At 38.4% G+C, this 22,135-nt stretch overlaps 2 non-coding genes across 2 annotated transcripts; one reads left to right on the top strand and one right to left on the bottom strand.

Annotated features, from left to right (window-relative positions):
• Positions 1-1,711: 1,711 nt before the first annotated feature.
• Positions 1,712-1,815, bottom strand: LOC112764034 (small nucleolar RNA R71). Its single transcript, XR_003182983.1, has one exon. It is a non-coding gene; the product is annotated as a small nucleolar RNA R71 (small nucleolar RNA).
• Positions 1,816-17,786: 15,971 nt separating this feature from the next.
• LOC112764635 (small nucleolar RNA R71) lies at positions 17,787-17,893 on the top strand. Its single transcript, XR_003183268.1, has one exon. It is a non-coding gene; the product is annotated as a small nucleolar RNA R71 (small nucleolar RNA).
• The last annotated feature ends 4,242 nt before the right edge of the window (positions 17,894-22,135 follow it).

Genomic DNA, 22,135 nt, shown 5'->3' on the forward strand with positions numbered 1-22,135 from the left:
ATCTTATGCATTCATAGTATTCTTCATGATCTTCAAGTTGTTCTTGACAAGTCTTCTTGTTTGATCTTGATGATTTCTTGTTTTTTGTTGTTTGTTGTTTTTCATATGCATTTTTCGTTTGTTAGAGTCCATGCATTAAAGATTTCTAAGTTTGGTGTCTTGCATGTTTTCTTTGCATAAAAAATTTTTCAAAAATATGTTTTTGATGTTCATCATGATCTTCAAAGTGTTCTTGGTGTTCATCTTGACATTCATAGTGTTCTTGTATGCATTATGTGTTTGATCCAAAATTTTCATATTTTGGGTCATTTTTATGTTTTTCTCTCTCATCTTTAAAAATTCAAAAAATAAAAAAATATCTTTTCCTTATTTCCCTCCAAATTTTCGAAATTTTGGGTTGACTTGGTCAAATTTTTTTAAAAAATTAGTTGTTTCTTACAAGTCAAATCAATATTTCAATTTTAAAAATCTTATCTTTTCAAAATTTCTTTCAAAAATCATATCTTTTCCATTTTTTCTTTTTTTTGAAAATTTTCAAAAATCTTTTTTAAATTATTTTCAAAATCTTTTTCTTATCTTTATATCATATTTTCGAAAAATAGCTAACAATTAAGGTGATTGGTTCAAAAATTTGAAGTTTGTTACTTTCTTGTTAAGAAAGGTTCAATCTTTAAGTTTTAGAATCTTATCTTGTAGTTTCTTGTTAGTTAAGTCATTTTAAAAAAATTAAATCTTTTAATCTTTTATCTTACCTTTTTCAAAATTTGATTTTAAAATATCTTATCTAACTTCTTATCTTCTTATCTTTTTCAAATTTGATTTTAATATCTTTTTCAAAACCAACTAACTACCTATCCCTCTCTAATTTTCGAAAATACTTCTCTCTTTTTCAAAAATTCTTTTTAATTGTTTTAAATTTTAATTTTAATCTTATCTTATCTTTAATTTTCGAAAATTACTAACCCCTTTTTCAAAATTATTTTCGAAATTCTCCCCTTATTTTCTTATTCTATTTATTTATTCAATTACTAACACTTCTCTTCACATCTCTCCACCTAATATCCGAATCCCCCTCTTCTACTTTCTTCTCCCCTTTCTTTCTTCTTCTAACATAAAGGAATCTCTATACTGTGACATAGAGGATTCCTCTTTCTTTTCTTGTTTTCTTCTCTTTCATATGAGCAGGAATAAGGATAAAGGCACTCTTGTTGAAATTGATCCAAAAGCTGAAAGGACTCTGAAGAGAAAATTAAGAGAAGCTAAATTACAACAATCTAAAGGTAACCTTTCAGAAATATTAGAACAAGAGAAGGAGATAGCAGCCGAAAACAATAATAATGCAAGGAGAATGCTAGGTGACTTCACAAAGCCAACGTCCAAATTTGATGGAAGAAGCATCTCCATTCCTGCCATTGGAGCCAATAATTTTGAGCTGAAACCTCAGCTAGTTGCTTTAATGCAACAAAACTGCAAGTTTTATGGACTTCCATCTGAAGATCCTTATCAGTTTTTAACTGAGTTCTTGCAGATCTGTGAGACTGTAAAGACGAATGGAGTTGATCCTGAAGTCTACAGACTCATGCTTTTCCCTTTTGCTGTAAGAGACAGAGCTAGAATATGGTTGGATTCACAACCCAAGGATAGCCTGGACTCCTGGGATAAGCTAGTCACTGCCTTCCTGGATAAATTCTTTCCTCCTCAAAAGCTGAGCAAGTTGAGAGTGGATGTTCAAACCTTCAAACAAAAAGATGGTGAATCCCTCTATGAAGCTTGGGAAAGATACAAGCAGCTGACCAAAAGATGTCCATCTGACATATTTTCAGAATGGACCATATTAGATATATTCTATTATGGCCTATCTGAATTTTCGAAAATGTCATTGGACCATTCTGCAGGTGGATCTATTCACCTAAAAAAAACGCCTGAAGAGGCTCAAGAACTCATTGACATGGTTGCAAACAACCAATTCATGTACACTTCTGAGAGGAATTCCGTGAATAATGGGATACCTTAGAAGAAAGGAGTTCTTGAAATTGATACTCTGAATGCCATATTGGCTCAGAACAAAGTGTTGACTCAACAAGTCAATATGATCTCTCAAAGTTTGAATGGATGGCAAAATGCATCCAACAGTACTAAAGAGGCAGCTTCTGAAGAAGCTTATGATCCTGAGAACCCTGCCATGGCAGAGGTTAATTACATGGGTGAACCTTATGGAAACACCTATAACTCATCATGGAGAAATCATCCAAATTTCTCATGGAAGGATCAACAAAAGCCTCAACAAGGCTTTAACAATGGTGGACGTAATAGGCTGAGCAATAGCAAGCCATATCCATCATATTCTCAGCAACAGACAGAGAATTCTGAACAAAACACTTCTAATTTAGCCAATCTAGTCTCTGATCTGTCAAAGGCCACTTTCAGTTTCATGAATGAAGCAAGATCCTCCATCAGAAATCTGGAGGCACAAGTGGGCCAGCTGAGTAAGAAAGTCAGTGAAACCCCTCCCAGTATTCTCCCAAGCAATACAGAAGAGAATCCAAAAGGAGAGTGCAAGGCCATTGATGTGATCAATGTGGCCGAATGCACAAGGGAGGAGGATGACAAAAATCCTAGTGAGGAAGACCTCCTGGGACGTCCTTCAAGCAAGAAGGAGTTTCCTATTAAGGATCCAAAGGAATCTGAGGCTCATACAGAGACCATAGAGATCCCATTAAATCTCCTTCTGCCATTCATGAGCTCTGAAGACTATTCTTCCTCTGAAGAGGATGAAGATGTGACTGGAGAGCAAGTTGCTAAATATTTAGGAGCTATCATGAAGCTGAATGCCAAGTTGTTTGGTAATGAGACTTGGGAAAGTGAACCTCCCTTGCTCATTAATGAACTAGATACCTGGATTCAGCAAACTCTACCTCAAAAGAAACAAGATCCTGGCAAGTTCTTAATACCTTGTACCATAGGCACCATGACCTTTGAAAAGGCTCTATGTGATCTGGGGTCAGGGATAAATCTTATGCCACTCTCTGTAATGGAGAAGCTGGGGATCATTGAGGTACAACTTGCCTTGTTCTCATTACAATTGGCAGACAAGTCATTGAGACAAGCTTATGGAATAGTGGAGGACGTGTTAGTAAAGGTTGAAGGCCTTTACATCCCTGCTGATTTCATAATCTTAGACACTAGGAAGGAAGAGGATGAATGCATCATCCTTGGAAGACCTTTCCTAGCCACAGCAGGAGCTGTGATAGATGTCAACAGAGGTGAATTAGTTCTTCAATTGAATGCGGACTACCTTGTGTTTAAGGCACATGGCCATCCCTCTGTGACAAAAGAGAGTAAGCATGAAGAGCTTCTCTCAGTTCAGAGTCAAGAAGAGCCCCCACAGTCAAACTCTAAGTTTGGTATTGTGAGGCCACAACCAAACACTAAGTGTTAAGATCCCATATCCAAACTCTAAGTTTGGTGTTGGGACTATACAACATTGACCTGATCACCTTGTGGCTTCATGAGAGCCACTGTCAAGCTATTGACATTAAAGAAGCACTTGTTGGGAGGCAACCCAATTTTATCTAATTTTTATTTTATATTATTTTATTTTTATTTTGTGTTTTATTAGGTACATGATCATGAGGAGTCACAAAAAAATCATAAAAATTAAAAACAGAATCAAAAACAGTAGAAGAAAATATCATATCCTGGAGGAAGCACAGGTTGGCGTTCAACGCTAGTAAGATGCATCTGGCTGGCGTTCAACGCCAGAACAGAGCATCATTCTGGCGCTGAACGCCAGAAACAAGCAACATTCTGGCACTGAACGCCAGGAATGTGCCTAGAGAAGAAAAGCTGGCGCTGAACGCCAGTAACAAGCATGAAACTGGCGTTCAACGCCAGAAACATGCTTTACATGGGCGTTGAACGCCCAGAATGTGCACCACACGGCGTTTAAACGCCAGAATGGTGTGCAAAGGCAATTTACATGCCTATTTGGTGCAGGGATGGAATTCTTTGACACCTCAGAATCTGTGGACCCCACAGGATCCCCACCTACTATATTCCCACCTTACCTCCTAATCCTATTTTTGTGATGAGTATTCCCCATGTCACACTTCCCAACACTCTTCACCAATCACCTCAATCCCTCTTCCCAATCACCCCCTTCACCACTCACATCCATCCACTCTTCCCCATAAACCCCACCTACCTTCAAAAATTCAAATCAAAAACATTTTCCCACCCACTCCCACCCTAAATGGCTGAACATTCACTCCCCCCTCTCCCTATATATACCCTTCCATTCTACTTCATTTTCACACAACACAACCCCCTCTCCTTCACCTTGGCCGAACCTACATCTCTCCCTCTCTACTATATTCTCTTCTTCTTCTCCTTATCTTCTTTCTTCTATTGCTCGAGGACGAGCAATCTTTTAAGTTTGGTATGGTAAAAGCATAAGCTTTTTGTTTTTCCATTACCATCAATGGCACCTAAGGCCGGAGAATCCTCTAGAAAAGAAAAAGGGAAGACAAAAGCTTCCACCTCCGAGTCATGGGAGATGGAAAGATTCATCTCCAAAAGCCATCAAGACCACTTCTATGTTGTTGTGGCAAAGAAGAAGGTGATCCTTGAGGTCCCTTTCAAGCTCAAGAAAAATGAGTATCCGCAGATCCGACATGAAATCCGAAGAAGAGGTTGGGAAGTCTTAACCAACCCTATGCAACAAGTCGGAATCTTAATGGTTCAAGAGTTCTATGCCAATGCATGGATCGCTAAGAACCATGATCAAGTATGAATCCAAATCCAAAGAATTATCTCACAATGGTTCGGGGGAAATACTTAGATTTTAGTCCGGAAAATGTGAGGTTGGCGTTTCACTTGCCCATGATGCAAGGAGATGAACGCCCCTACACTAGAAGGGTCAACTTTAATCAAAGGTTGGACCAAGTCCTAATGGACATATGTGTGGAAGGAGCTCAATGGAAGAGAAACTCCAAAGGCAAGCCAGTTCAACTAAGAAGACTGGACCTCAAGCCTGTGGCTAGAGGATGGTTGGAGTTCATTCAACGCTCCATCATTCCCACTAGCAACCGATCTAAAGTTACTGTGGATTGGGCCATCATGATTCATAGCATCATGATTGCAGAGGAAGTAGAAATTCATGAGGTCATCTCCAATGAATTCTACAAAATAGCCGACACGCCCTCCACAATGGCACGGCTAGCTTTTCCTCACCTTATTTTCCATCTATGTTACTCAGCTGGAGTTATCATAGAAGGAGACATCTCCATTGAGGAGGATAAGCCCATCACCAAGAAGAGGATGGAGCAAGCAAGAGAGACCCTTCACGGTTCTCAAGAGATGCATGAGGAAGCTCATCATCAAGAAATCCCTGAGATGCCTCAAGGAATGCACTTTCCTCCCAACAACTATTGGGAACAACTCAACACTTCCTTAGAAGATTTGAGCCACAATGTTGAACAATTAAGGGTGGAACATCATGAGCACTCCATCATTCTCCATGAAATAAGAGAAGATCAAAGAGCAATGAGGGAGGAGCAACAAAGGCAAGGAAGGGACATAGAAGAGCTTAAGGACATTGTTGGTCCTTCAAGAAGAAGACGCCATTAAGGTGGATTCATTCCTTGTTCTTATTTCTTTCTGTTTTTCGGTTTTTAATGTTGTGTTTATCTATGTTTTGTGTCTCCACTTCATGATCATTAGTATGTAGTAACCATGTCTTAAAGCTATGAATAAATTCCATTAATCCTTCACCTCTCTTAAAGGAAAAATGTTTTAATTCAAAAGAACAAGAAGTACATGAATTTCGAATTTATCCTTGAATTTAATTTAATTATATTGATGTGGTGACAATACTTTTTGTTTTCTGAATGAATGCTTGAACAGTGCATATTTTTGATATTGTTGTTTATGAATGTTAAAATTGTTGGCTCTTGAAAGAATGATGAACAAAGAGAAATGTTATTGATAATCTGAAAAATCATAAAATTGATTCTTGAAGCAAGAAAAAGCAGTGAAAAAAATGGCGAAAAAAAATATAAAGAAAAAGAAAAAGCAAGCAGAAAAAGCCAATAGCCCTTAAAACCAAAAGGCAAGGGTAAAAAGGATCCAAGGCTTTGAGCATCAATGGATAGGAGGGCCAAGGAAATAAAATCCAGGCCTAAGCGGGTAAATCAAGCTGTCCCTAACCATGTACTTGTGTCATGAAGGTCCAAGTGAAAAGCTTGAGACTGAGTGGTTAAAGTCGTGATCCAAAGCAAAAAGAGTGTGCTTAAGAGCTCTGGACACCTCTAACTGGGGACTCTAGCAAAGCTGAGTCACAATCTGAAAAGGTTCACCCAGTCATGTGTCTGTGGCATTTATGTATCCGGTGGTAATACTGGAAAACAAAGTGCTTAGGGCCACGGCCAAGACTCATAAGTAGCTGTGTTCAAGAATCAACATACTTATCTAGGAGAATCAATAACACTATCCGAAATTCTAAGTTCCTAGAGAAGCCAATCATTCTAAACTTCAAGGGAAAAAGTGAGATGCCAAAACTGTTCAGAAGCAAAAAGCTACAAGTCCCGCTCATCTAAATATAATTAATATTCATTGATAGTTTGGAATTTATAGTATATTCCTTCTTTTTATCCTAATTGATTTTCAGTTGCTTGGGGACAAGCAACAATTTAAGTTTGGTGTTGTGATGAGCGGATAATTTATACGCTTTTTGGCATTGTTTTTAGGTAGTTTTTAGTAAGTTTAAGCTACTTTTAGGGATGTTTTCATTAGTTTTTATGTTAAATTCACATTTCTGGAATTTACTATGAGTTTGTGTATTTTTCTGTGATTTCAGGTAATTTCTGGCTGAAATTAAGGGATTTGAGCAAAACTCTGAAAAAGGCTGACAAAATGACTGCTGATGCTGTTGGAATCTGACCTCCCTGCACGTGAAATGGATTTTCTGGAGCTACAGAACTCCAAATGGCGCACTCTCAACGGCGTTTGAAAGTAGACATTCAGAGCTTTCCAGCAATATATAATAGTCCATAATTTATTCGGAAATTGACGACGTAACTTGGCGTTGAACGCCAAGTACATGCTACTGTCTGGAGTTAAACGCCAGAAACACGTCATGATCCGGAGTTGAACGCCCAAAACACGTTATAATTTGGACTTCAACTCGAAGAAAAGCCTCAGCTCGTGGATAGATCAAGCTCAGCCCAAACATACACCAAGTGGGCCCCGGAAGTGGATTTATGCATCAATTACTTACTCATGTAAACCCTAGCAGCTAGTTTAGTATAAATAAGACTTTTTACTAGTGTATTAGTCGTCTTTTGACCATCAGGTCTTTTGACCACATTTCATCTTTGGTCTCAGTTTTGTTTTATTCTTCATCTTAGGAGGCTATTGATCACGTTTTAGGGGGCTGGCCATTCGGCCATGCCTGAACCTTTTACTTATGTATTTTCAACAGTGGAGTTTCTGCACACCATAGATTAAGGGTGTGGAGCTCTGCTGTACCTCAAGTTTCAATACAATTATTATTACTTTCTATTCAATTCTCTTCTATCGTTATTCCAAGATATACGTTGCACTTAACTTTGATGAATGTGATGATCCGTGACACTCATCATCATTCTCACCTATGAACGCGTGTGACTGACAACCACTTCCGTTCTACTCTAGGCCGGGCGCATATCTCTTAGATTCCCCAACAGAATCTTCGTGGTATAAGCTAGATAGATGGCGGCATTCATGAGGATCAGGAAAGTCTAAACCTTGTCTATGGTATTCTGAGTAGGATTCTGGGATTGAATGACTGTGACGAGCTTCAAACTCCTGAAGGCTGGGCGTGATGACAAGCGCAAAAGAATCAAAGGATTCTATTCCAACCTGATTGAGAACCGACAGATGATTAGCCATGCTGTGACAGAGCATAGGAACGTTTTCACTGAGAGGATGGGATGTAGCCATTGACAACGGTGATGCCCTACATATAGATTGCCATGGAAAGGAGTAGGAAGGATTGGATGAATGTAATAAGAAAATAGAGATACGAGAGGAGCACAGCATCTTCACACACTTATCTGAAATTCCCACTATTGCTTTACATAAGTATTTCTATCCCTTTTTATTTTCTATTTATTTATTAATTTTCGAACTCACCATAAACCAATTTAATCTGCCTAACTGAGATTTACAAGGTGACCATAGCTTGCTTCATACCAACAATCTCTGTGGGATCGACCCTTACTCACGTAAGGTATTACTTGGATGACCTAGTACACTTGCTGGTTAAGTTGAACGTAGTTGTGATCACACATGCCAAAGAGTCATTAAATAAATCTCATGCAAATACAAAGAGGGCAATCACAATTTCGTCCACCAGAAGTCAACCGAAAAAAGCAAACCTTAAATGTTGATTATGACGTTCTCCACAATTCCAACCACAGACACAATACTCTTGTCAGCCAAGATAAACCTTGCCCTGGATCTCTTGAGGGGTGGTAAGTTCAATCTTTGGTATATGGGCAGTTGCATGATGCTCACATACGCTCCCAAATCACACATACAATCCATGAACTTAATCCAACCAATCAAACAAGTCACCAAACATGGGCCGGGATCATTACATTTTTCAGGAAGCAAAGAAGAGATAGAATCATCTACTGGCTTTTCGTTAAGATTTCCAAGCTTGTCTTTGTGAGTGCACACATCTTTAAGGAACTTGGCATATTTTGGCACTTGTTGAATGGCTTGAAAGAGAGGGACAGTAACTTCAACTTTCTTAAAAACTTCTACCAAAGTGGGGTCAAGATCTTCTTGCTTCTTTGCCTTCTTAGCCAAAGTTGGGAATCGAATGGGTGAAGGCTCTTCAAGCAAGGTCTTTCTCTTTGGCTCCTTGACTTTTGGTGGCTCCTCCTCACATTTCTCAACTTTTTCATCTTCACCTTTTGTCATCTCCACCTCTTCTTCTACCTCATCATTGTTGGTCTTATCACTTGCCTTTGCGGGTATAGCGACATTCTTGTCCAACTTAGTACCACTTTGGAGAGTAATGGCATTTATGCTCTCCTTAGGGTTGGGTTGAGGTTGAGAGGGTAAACTACTTGAGGTTGACGCTTGTTGGGTGCTTTGTGCGGTTTGAGGAGGGAGAGTTAAACGGGTAAGGGCTTCGGCCATTGTAGCCATGTATGCATCTTGTTTCTTTTGAAACTCTCTTTGCTCTTGCATGAAGGTGTGGATTGTGTCATTCATGTGGGTTTGATTGGGAGGAGGGGCTTGGTTAACTTGAGAAGGATTGGATCTACTATTTGGATATTGATACTTCACTTGAGATTGAGGTTGTGGGGGTTGTTGGTATTGTTACGGACTTTGGGGGTGTTGGGAATAATAGGCTTGAGCATTTTCGTTAGGTTAAGCTTGGGGAGCTTGGTTCTACCTTTGGTTTGAGTTATCTCTCCACCCTTGGTTTTGATTACCTCCATGTTGGTAGGGTTGAAGAACTGAAGATTGATGGTTTAGAAGTTATAGTAAACTCTCGTTGTGAGTATAGTTACTAAACCAAGCAATCAACCTTTCTTACAAACGTTTTGGTTGTCACAAGTAACAAATCCCTAAATAAATTGATAACCGAAGTATTTAAACCTCGGGTTGTCTTCTCAAGGAATTATAGGGAGGTATGTTCTTATTATTGGTTATGAGTTTTGTAAATTGGGGGTTTTGGAATTTGGGCAATGGGCACAGATATAAAGGAAAATAAATTAATAATTATAAAATCTCTTAGCAAGGTATGAGAAATTGGAAGTCCTATCCCAGTTATCCTTATCAATTGTGATGAGAATTGAATTTTTCTCCCACTATGTTAACCTCTAACTATGAAGGTAAGTTAAGTGGATGAATTAATTCGAATCCTCGAATTCCAGTCTTTCCTTGGGAAAAGTTAGAATTATTGGATCTTGAATTAATCCTTGAAGAATTCCAATTTTCAGTCAACACCTCGAGTTTGATAACTTAAGCGTCACCAATTATTTAACCCAAGCCAAAAGGGAAAATTCTAAATTAAATTAAAAGCATTCATGTAAATAAAGCAATCATAAGTCTGACACATATCAAATTACGTCTAAACATAAATTCAAGTCATAACATGGAAAGGTTCATAAGCCAATTAGGCAACATAATTCAAATACAAATAAAAGTATTAGAGTAAATAAAAGTAGAAAATAAATATTGAAGGAACATAGAACCTGGAATGAAGATGAATTGAACTAAACTAATAGAAATCCTAAAATCTTAAATCCTAAGAGAGAGGAGAGAGCCTCTTTCTCTAAAAACTACATCTAAAACTAAAAATTATGAAATATGAAAAAGCCTGTTGAGTCTTTGCATGTTCCCTGACTTTAATCTGTGTTTCTGGGCCAAAAACTAGGTTGAAATACGGCCCAGAATCTCTGCCAGCGACTTTTGTAATTCTGCAGATTGCGCATGTCATGGGTCTGCGTCGTCCACGCGATCGCGTCACTCATCGTTTTTCTTTTCCATGCGGGCGCGTCGTCCATGCCTCCGCGTCATTCGTGTAGCTTCCAATGCGCACGGTCGCGTCAGGCACGCAATTGCGTCACTCTGATTTCTTCCATTTCACGCGGTCGCGTGAACTATGCGACCGCGTGACTTCTCGCTGGTCATCTCCTCAATTCCTTGTGTTCCTTTCATTTTTGCACGCTTCCTCTTTATTCTCTAAGCCATTCCTGTCCTATGAAGCCTGAAACACTTAACACACAGATCAAGGCATCGAATGGTAATAGGAGAGGATTAAGATTAGCTAAATTAAGACCAAAGAAGCATGTTTTCAATCATAGAACTAAACTAGGAAGGAATTATAAAATCATGCAAATCATATGAATAAGTGGGTGAAAAGCTTGATAAAACCACTCAATTAAATACAATATAAACCATAAAATAGTGGTTTATCAACCTCCCCACACTTAATCATTAGCATGTCCTCATGCTAAACTCAAGGAGACCAAATAAATGAATAGGGAAAGGCAAGACTCATGCAATGCAGCCTATGAATGTGAATGCAACTACATGCAAAATGTTTCTACCTACTTGGTAAAAAGTAAATAAATCCTTCAAGAATAAATATGAACTAGATTTCACTAATTCAAATCATACAGTGAAAATAAGTAAACTTGTAAGAAGATTGCTCATAAAAGCAGGGAACATAGAATCAAGCATTGAACCCTCACTGGTAGTGTATATCACTTTAATCTCTCAAGTGTATAGGGTACTTCACTCTAATCTTCTCTAATCATACTTTCTAAACTTTGTTCTTCAGCTAACCAATCAACAAATATTTAGTATACTAATGCAAACATCATGAGGTCTTTTCAAAGTTGTAATGGGGCTGAGGTAAAGGTGGGGATGTATATATAAGGCTAAGTGAGCTAACAGAGTGAATCCTTAATTAGTCTAAGATCTCACCTAACTTATACATACTTTATAAAATTTAAAATTCCTTACCTAGCTACCCAAATTTTTTCCACTTTTGTATTACATGCTCATGTATCAAACTTATTTTTGAATTTTGTCCCATGTGCATAGCTTTATTTTGCATTTGGGGAATTCTTTTGTATCCCTTTATTTAAATACTAATTTTTTTTAAATGCACATGGTAATTTAATTACTTTGATTTCACATGAGCATGCTTCCCAATTTTTTTTTTATTTTGAAATATCTTTATTCTTTTTAACTTTCTACATTGTTTCTATCATCCGTGTTCCCATAAAGTTTCCCGACACTTAAACATTTACACAATTTCTATCTTAAGCTAACCAAGGATTCAACTTGGGATTTTTATTTTGTTTTTCTGCTTAAGGCTAGTAATGTGGTTATAAAACAAGGGGGAATTTAAAAGCTCAAGGGGGCTAACAAGGGTGATGTAGAAGGTAGGCTTTATTTGGGATAAGTGAGCTAAAATCAAATAATGGCCTCAATCATATGCAAGCATGTAAATATACTAAACAATGGACATATAGACTGAAACAAAGTAAAGATTGCAATTATAGGGAAGAAAACACACAAGAATAAAATATTATGGTTAAATAATGTAACCATGCAATTAAGCTCAAAATCTCACAGGTTGTGTGTTCTTTGGCTCAAAAACCATGTTCCAAATACAACTTCAAACAAATTTAGCACAAATTTTTTCAATTTAAATTAGTGAAATACTATAAAAATTTCTTGAAAAAGAAAATATTACTTCAACCAAGTGGCAAAATATGCAAAAAATCAAACAAACATGCAAATGCAACAACTAACAAGGAAAATAAACCATTGGTGTTGAGACAGAAGAGTAACTAACCCATGGAGATCGGTATCGACCTCCCCACACTTAAAGATTGCACCGTCCTCAGTGCATGCTAAGATGTACAAGTGGACGGGGGTTGTTGTTCCTCAGCTGGTGCTATCTTTGTTACTTTCCTTGCCGGTGGTTTGGGAGTAGCTTTTTCTGTACCCTTTTTGGTGGCCATCCTGAAAAGGGAAAAAGAAAGTAACAAGTAAAGCTAGGGGATCCAGCAAGGAGGAGAGCGGAAAAGGTTGTAATCAATGCACAGTAAAGAAGAATGATGTTAACACATGGTCATGACTACATGTGAAAAGTCATCAATGGAAATATAGTAAGTGCATGTGATGACAGTTAAATGCAAGATGTTTATTGGCATGCTGGCAATGGCATGAGTAGCATAGATCAAGCATTCAATGTCCAAGTTAGATTACCAAGTCTTCCAAACTAATAATATGTTTGTAAAAACAATTATATTTAAATAATAAAATCGAGAAGGGGTTATATGAAAAGCAGGCATTTAGAGTAGTAGATTTAAAAAAAATCTAAAAATAGTGCAAAATGCCATATGGGCGTTTTCACAAACACATAGCATGCATCTTAAATAAGGTATGGAAAATATTAATTAGAACATGCAAGCACCATTATAATAATATATAATTGTTTAAACAAATCCCAAATAATCCATAAGCAAAATATGGAAAATAATGACTCAAATAAATTTCCAACACCAATTAAAAGAAAAAAGAAGAAAAAGAAAGGAAGGAAGAAAGAAATAAGAAGGGAAAGAAAAGATTTAGATTTGGGGAAGAAAAGATGAGATATCTTGGCTGATTTGGGTAAGCTGTGCGGCGCAGGCGACGCGAACGCGTGAGGGACGCATTCGCGCGGTTGGCGCTATTGTCAAGTGACGCGGCCGCGTGGGGCACGCGGTCGCGTGAGTGAATTCGTGCTAGAGGCTGCGCAACTTTTTGTTTGAAACTCATTTTGCCAAGATTTTGGGTGACGCGGCCGCGTGGGTGAGGCGATCGCGTGATAGGCCATAGTTTGGGATTGACGCGAACGCGTGGGGCACGCGTTCGCGTGACAAGGCTTGTGCTGCTAGCATGAGTCCAGCCCAATTTTAGCGCAACTTTCGGCCATACACCCTTTTTACGTCGAATTTGAGGCACGCGTTCGCGTGGGTGACGCGGATGCGTGGGATGCATTTTTTCACATGACACAAACGCGTCAGCGACGCGGTTGCGTGGATCAATTTGTGCCGAAGGCACACTTCCAGCCACGCTCTCGCGTGACTCTCTGTTCAATTTATTTTCTCCCTAATGCACATACGACACGAACGCGTCGGCGATGCTTACGCGTCACGTGCGGAACCATTTTTTTAATGATTTTGCAGTATGCAGAGTGTAATGCTTAATATGAATGCTATGCATGATTCCAGGTTCAATAAAAATTCAGAAACAAACAAAACATATTAGAATTAAAACTAAAAAGGGACGATCATACCATGGTGGGTTGTCTTCCACCTAGCACTTTTAGTTAAAGTCCTTAAGTTGGACATTTGGCGAGCTCCTTGTCATGGTGGCTTATGCTTGTACTGATCCAGGAATCTCCACCAATGTTTGCAAATCCAATATCCTCCGGGATCCCAAATCTTGTTTCTACACCCGTCTTCAAGTTGATTATCATGATTCCATCCGGGTGGTTCAGTTTTAGAATTCTCACTGAAGCGTCCAAACAACTTCCTAGACCCATTCAATTGAGCTCTATACCAACCTTTGCAGTTAAACTTAAAGCTTCCAACCATAATGAACTTTGCGGGACAATTCTCACCACTGACCATCTTCCTCTTACTCTTAATGCCACAAAGAGCTCTAAGTTGACCATCCGTCTCCAGTAGCCTATATTCAAGTGGAATTAGGAAGCTAAGGGATATGAATTTTACCCACTTGAATGTTGTGAAGGATGATGGCAACTTAAGGGAAGGTGTTTCTAATGAACGTGCAAGCTCTATTCCCTTGTGCTCTTCTTTGACATCTTCCACCTCTTTGCAAGCTTCTTTAATATCAACCTCTTCCTCTTGGTAGCTTTCTTCTGATTCAATTTCTTCTTTATTGTTCACCAAGGGCATGGGAGGTTGTGCCTCTTCTTGAATCTCCATCTCTTGATCAACCTCTTCCAAGTCTTCAACCATGATATGCCTTGGGGGTTGTACACACTCCTCAACAACAAATTCAAACTCCTTAGAAGAGGGTTCTGTGACTCGAGGTTCCCGTGGAGGTTCTGCATCTCCTAAATCTTCAACCACTTCTTCCTCTGTAACTATTATGGTTTTCTCCACTTGTTCCAGTACAAAGTCATGCTCCTTATTCTCCACTGGAGTCTCTAATGTCTCCTTCATGCTACGTTCTTCATTAGATTCTCCACATGAAGCCATGGGGGTTCCTTGAGTGTCCGAACATCTAGAAGGTAATTGATTTATTGCTTGCTCCAATTGATGAATGGTTGCATGAAATTGATCTATTGTTTCCTTGAAATGATCCCTTGAGTTTTGTTCCTCCTTGATGATTACCTTTCATGACAACTCCCTTCAATTACTCCTTTACCTTCAAGGGTCTCTTCTACCTTCACCTTTAGTGCCTTCTCTAGCTCCTTATGAAGTATGGATTCGCGAAGACGATCCTTTCTCTCTTGTCCCCTATCAATAGCATAATTGGGATCATCTTGCTCTTGGATTGATAGATGTGGGTGCTCTTCCATGGATGGAGGTGATGGGATGGTTGGATTATTATGCGGTTGAGATGGAAGTGCATTGGAGCTTGAGGGTTGAATATTGAAGGTATTGAGTGGTCCGATTTGGGCGGCGAGGGCTTGTATAGCAGAGTTTAGATCGGTAAATGCTTTCTCCAAGGCGGCTTGGGATGGATGGGAGGGTTCATTTGTTGGGAGAAAGGGTTCATGGTAGGAAGGTGGTTCATCTTGATAAGGATATGGAGATGGTGAAGATTGAGGTGGTGGTTCTAAGTATGGCTCGTAGGGTGGTTTGTGTGGTGGATAAGGATTAGGGTCATATGGAGGTGTTTGGTGGAAAGAGGCTTGTGAGTATGGTGGTCCAAAGTCATGTTGAGGATATCTATCATTTTGGTATGCATTGCAGAATGGTCTTCATCCATGATATCTTGGAAGGTGTTATTGCCTAAAGGGTTGACCAGATCCTCTTGGCTCCGTCCATCTTTGATTGCTTTGACCTTGATACATATTCTTATTCTCATTATAGTGTCCATTCCTAACAATAACATTGTAATCAAACTTGAAGCCAGAGGGGTGAGAATTCATAGTACTAGAAAAAAAAAATAGAAACAAAAACTAACAAAAAGAAAATATTTTGAAAAAGATAAGATAGGATTTTGAAAAAGATATGATTTTTTTTTGAAAAATATTTACAATAACCAATAATAAGGCACACGTTTGCAATTCCCCGGCAACGGCGCCATTTTGAAAAACTGAAGATTGATGGTTTAGGAGTTATAGTAAACTTTCGTTGTGAGTATAGTTACTAAACCAAGCAATCAACCTTTCCTACAAATGTTTTGGTTGTCACAACTCACAAGTAACAAACCCTTAAATAAATTGATAACCGAAGTATTTAAACCTCGGGTCGTCTTCTCAAGGAATTGCAGGGAGGTATGTTCTTATTATTGGTTATGAGTTTTGTAAATTGGGGGTTTTGAAAATTGGGCAATGGGCACAGATATAAAGGAAAATAAATTAATAATTATAAAATCTCTTGGTAAGGTATGAGAAATTGGAAGTCCTATCCCAGTTATCCTTATCAATTGTGATGAGAATTGAATTTTTCTCCCACTATGTTAACCTCTAACTATGAAGGTAAGTTAAGTGGATGAATTAATTCGAATCCTCAAATTCCAGTCTTTCCTTGGGAAAAGTTAGAATGATTGGATCTCAAATTAATCCTTGAAGAATTCCAATTTTCAGTCAACACCTCGAGTTTGATAACTCAAGCATCACCAATTATTTAACCCAAGCCAAATGGGAAAATTCTAAATTAAATTAAAAGCATTCATGTAAATAAAGCAATCATAAGTCTGACACATATCAAATTACGTCTAAACATAAATTCAAGTCATAAAATGGAAAGGTTCATAAGCCAATTGGGCAACATAATTCAAATACAAATAAAAGTATTAGAGTAAATAAAAGTAGAAAATAAATATTGAAGGAACATAGAACCTGGAATAAAGATGAATTGAACTAAACTAATAGAAATCCTAAATTGCTAAATCCTAAGAGAGAGAAGAGAGCCTCTCTCTCTAAAAACTACATCCAAAACTAAAAATTATGAAATATGAAAAAGCCTGTTGAGTCTCTGCATGTTCCCTGACTTTAATCTGTGTTTCTGGGCCGAAAACTAGGTGGAAATGCGGCCCAAAATCTCTATCAGCGACTTTTGTAATTCTGCAGATCGCGCACATCACGCGTCTGCGTCGTCCACGCGATCACGTCACTCAGCGTTTTTCTTTTCCATGCGGGCGCATCGTCCATGCCTCCACGTCGTTCGTGCAGCTTCCAATCCGCACGGTCGCATCAGGCATGCGATCGCGTTACTCTGATTTCTTCCATTTCATGCGGTCGCGTGAACCATGCGACCTCGTGACTTCTCGCTGGTCATCTCCTCAATTCCTTGTGTTCCTTCCATTTTTGCACGCTTCCTCTTTATTCTCTAAGCCATTCTAGCCCTATGAAGCCTGAAACACTTAACACACAGATCAAGGCATCGAATGGTAATAGGAGAGGATTAAGATTAGCTAAATTAAGACCAAAGAAGCATGTTTTCAATCATAGAACTAAACTAGGAAGGAATTGTAAAATCATGCAAATCATATGAATAAGTGGGTGAAAAGCTTGATAAAACCACTCAATTAAATACAATATAAACCATAAAATAGTGGTTTATCAAGGGTCCTTGGTTGTAATTTGTCCTTTGTGGATAAGGGTTAGCAACCGCCAATGTAGTGTCCTCTTGGATTTGAGGGCACTTATCGGTGTAATGAGTAGTACAAGAACAAACACCATATATCCTTGGTGGTCCTTCAATCCTAGGAGGTTGAGGTGGAGCATTTATCAAAGCTTGAGGGATTTGTTGACCGTGGGTGATTTGACGCAAGAAGATCGTCATTTCACTGAGGGTCTTAATCAAAATAGCATCTCCGGAAGGAGAAACCTCACTCAACGCTTTTGGATGTGGAGTCCTTGCCCGGCAGTGTTGAGTTGAGTCAGCTAGGTCCGATATAACTTCCTATGCCTCTGTTGCAGTCTTGTTTTTGGTCAATGATCCCCCACTCGTGGCATCTAGGAGAAGCTTATCTTGGTGTTGCATCCTTTGATAGAAATAACTGATCAGAACCAAATCATCAATCCGGTGGTGAGGGCAAGTTTCTAATAACTTCTTGAATCTTTCCCAGTATTCATACAAGGTCTCCCCATCTTGTTGCACAATACAAGAGATCTCTCTTCGTAACTTGTTTGTTTTCTGAGGAGGGTAGAACTTTTCCAAGAACTCCTTACGCAATAAGTCCCAGTTGGATTTAATTTCACTTGACTGAGTATAAACCATTATTTTTCTTTCCTCTCCAAAGAGAAAGGGAAAGCAAAGACCAACACTGCGGATTCATCCGCCCCATGTCTCCTTGCGGTTGCACATGTAACTTGGAAATCCTTAAGGTGCTTTAGCGGATCTTCCCCAAGCAGCCCATTGTACTTGGGAATGAAATTGATTATGCCGGACTTAAGCTCAAAATTTGGGTCCAAGGCCGGATATAAAATCTGAAGTGGTTGCAAGTTAAGATCAGGTGCTCCAGCTTCTTTCAAAGTAATCCTTCGCGGAGGGTCCGCCATGACAGCGTCACCTGAGTCACTCAAAGACAATTCAGTACTCCCCACAGATGAATATAGAGTCTCCTCGTTGATCGGAGAATAAGAGTCACGGACGGTTGGTGATAGTGAATGGGAGTGATCCTCAAGGGAACCCGATTTAGTATTCACAAAAGCTAGCCGGCGCCGAGCTTGCCTTATACGAGTTAAAGTTCTTTCAATTTTCGGATCAAAAGTGGCCAAGCTCGGGTCTGAAAGTGACCATGTCATTCAACTAAGGAGGCATTGAAAGAATGCAATTATGAAAAACAAAACACAAGCAGGCAAGTAAACAAAAGCTAACTTAACAACTTGTAACTACTAAAATTACTAAAGAGGAAAGTAGTATCTACAACTAGTGCCAAGTAGCAAAGCAAAAATCAAGTATTCATACTATTCACATATCTACACAACCAAAATCATGGCACTCGCACTCAAAGTGACATTCCCCGGCAACGGCGCCAATTTGACGAGCGGCCGATTTGCATAGGTTAGGAATTTGATTATCAAAATTGAATCAGTGTTGTAAGTATAGTCCTAACCCAACAAATTGACCGTCAATCAAATGTTATCACAATTCAAACCAAATATAAACCGAGAGTATTTAGCTCCCGGGTCATCCTCCCTAAGAAATCACTCAATGGCAAAAAGTGTGCAAATTTTAGTTGTAGTGATCAAGGGGTTTTCAATGAAGATATGAACATATAAAGCAATAAAAGAACATGAAAAATTGTAATGATTGAACTAATAAAGCAATTAAAGAACTGAGTGTGTAATATAAACAAGTAAAGTTTGAAAGAGATTAACATAACAAAATATGAAAGATTGAAAGCATAAAAAGGGGTCTTGGCTTGGAGTGAGCTAGAGATCCTTTCCTTGTTGGAACCATAACTATGACAATTATAATAGATTAGCCTCACTTGATTAACCCTCACATCGGAAGATAAGTTAAATGAGCATAAGTGTCGTTAACCCACAAATCCTTAATTGCTTGCTAATTGCCTTAGCAACAACTTAGCGTTAGTGGGAACAAGAGCAATTAACAATCCAAGAATTGACACTAAATGTTGGACATCCCAACTCTAGGAACCCAATTGCTCACTTTACCCAAGCCAAGAGGTAAAAACTTAGCCTAAAATCATATTTGGCATTTTGTGAAACACTTGGTGGGCAAAAAGCTTAAACATGGTGAAAATGAGAAAAGACCTGAAATTAAAAACAACAATTGATCTCAATCAACAAGAATGACATAAGAAAGCATGAAATGAACATCAAACATCAAATTCATCAACAAGAAATTTAAATTGCAAGAGAAAAGTAAAATTAAACTATAACTTGCATTAGAAGAAAATGTAAGAACCAAGTAACTAGAAAGAGTAATAACAAGAGAATACTTACAATGAGACTTAGCAAAATCCAATATCAAAAATGGAAAATGGCACTTGATTGTAAAACCCTAATGAAAACCCTAGTTGAGGTTGAAGAAAACTTAGAGAAAAACTAAACTAAAATTTCCTACTACTACTCCTAAAACTACCCTAATGATATGCTATCTTATTCCCTTCATTCTTTATCCAATATGAGTTAAGAGACTTTAGAAATAGGCCTCCAAAACCCTCAAATCGTGAGTCACGTGTATTTTTAATGAAGTCATGTGCGAACACCTGGAGGCGTGTGCGTCCGCACACTTTGCGAATTTTCCTTTCTGTGCGCACGCACGAGAGGCTGTGCGCACGGACACTAGACGATGCTTGGCTGGACACACGACGCGCTCTGATTGGTCCACATGCTCTGATTGGGTTCTTGTACGGACGCACAGGGGGCTGTGCGCACGCACACGTCTCAAAACTCTTCTCCTTTGATTCTTCATGTTTCCTCCACTTTGCATGCTCTCTTTCCATTTTCTCCTACACATTCCTACCTTATACACCTGAAATCACTCACAAACAATATCAAGGTATTGAATGGAAGGCAAATGGAATAAAAATAGATCAAATAGAGCATAAAAGAGCATGTTTTCACAATCAAGCATAATTTAGAAGGAAAGATCAAAAGCATGCTATTCAAGGGAATAAGTGCAAGTTTATGTGATGAAATCCATTCAATTCTAGCCAAAAATCACCATCAATTATGGATTCATCAATTCTCCCACACTTAAACACTAGCATTTCCTCATGCTAAACACATTCAAAGGAGATAGTTGAAAGGGAAAAATGACTTATTTTATAAACTATTTAGATGTATGCAACTATCCTAAGCTAATCACCTACATGCACTACAATGAGAGTTAGTAGAAACATCCATGAAATTCCAATCCATCACAAGAAATCTTTAGGGCTAATGCAAAGAGTGCATTCACTAATATCAAAGTCCAAAGAATGGAATTGAAACTTTCAAAATTAAACAATCAAAGAACTTTCAAGAAGATATGATATAAGGCGTAAAAACATAGAATTAGCGATCAAACCCCTCACCGGATGTGTATGTACTCAATTAGCTCAGTGTTTAGGGTTTAACCACTCAATTCTCCTTTTTTTTATGCTTTTCAAAGATTTGTAAGTCATCCAACAATCGACTAGTATTTAATGCATGAATAACAATTATCATGAGGTCTTTAGAGGGATGTAATGGGGTTAGGGTTTAGGTAGGATGGGATATGGTCAAGTGGACTTAAGAAATTAGTTCTTTGATTAGCTTGAATATCCACCTAATCTTATATCACCTATATACACATATTAGCATACCCTATTTACCCATTTTCTTTTCTCTTCTCTTTTTTTCTAACTTACCTCACTCATGCATTTTCTTTTCAAACATGGCATATGCATCCTTTATTTAGCTCTTTATTTCATACTTTGTTATGCACAAGTTTTTTTTAATTGAACTATGAATGCATATGTCTTCATTAGTGAAATGCATGAGCTTTACCTAATTGCCAAAACTTCTTTTGAATTAATGCTTCTATCACCCATGTGTTCCCAAGTTCCCCCCTCAGACTTAGAATTTACACAATAATCCACCTAAGCTAATCAAAGAGTAATTCAAGGACATCAATGGTTTTTTGCTTAAGGGGAGCAATGTGCTATTATCAGAACAAAGGGGATTCATAGGCTCAAAGGGGGTTTATAAAGGTGCATGCAAGGGTTGGCCATATAGGTTAGTGAGGTTATCATCAAACATGGCCTCAATCATGCTAAATGCATTCAAACACAAATAAGGACATAAGGAATCATGCAAATCAATGATCACAATAAAAAAGGAGTAATAACCACACAAGAACAACATTATGGTTGAAAAGTGCAACCATCTATTACGGCTCAAAACTCACAAGGTATGTTGTTCGAGCTCTTTCCCATGTTTTACAAACAAAATACTTAAAGCAAGTTGGAAAACACCACATTTCTTCAATTCAATCAATGGTACGCCCTAAAAAAGATCTCATGGAAATTCCTTGGTGTTTCACCAACTTATTCATTCTATCATGCAACATGAAAATACTAACTACTAAGGATCCATACGACAGAGAAATATTTACAACTAACTAAGCGAAATGAAATAAAAAATAAAACTACTCAAAACGAGGAAAAGTACTACAAAAAAAACATTGCAAAAGTATCTTGAAAGGAGAAATTTTTACCCCCCTTGGAATCATATGTCCTCTCCCATACTTAGTATGTGCACGATCCTCCATGCATGCTTACGCTCCGGGAGAGTGAAGAAGGGGGCCATCTTCAGCTGGTGGACTTGGAAGTGGGTTGATCAACCGCATCATACTCCTCCCAAGTTGGCTCGGATGAGGATCTAGGGATTGGGCCGGGGTCTCTTCCTTCTAGCCTTGCCGCTATCCACTCG

The sequence above is a fragment of the Arachis hypogaea genome, chromosome 2, assembly GCF_003086295.3.
Source record: "Arachis hypogaea cultivar Tifrunner chromosome 2, arahy.Tifrunner.gnm2.J5K5, whole genome shotgun sequence".
NCBI classification, from domain to species: Eukaryota; Viridiplantae; Streptophyta; class Magnoliopsida; order Fabales; family Fabaceae; genus Arachis; species Arachis hypogaea.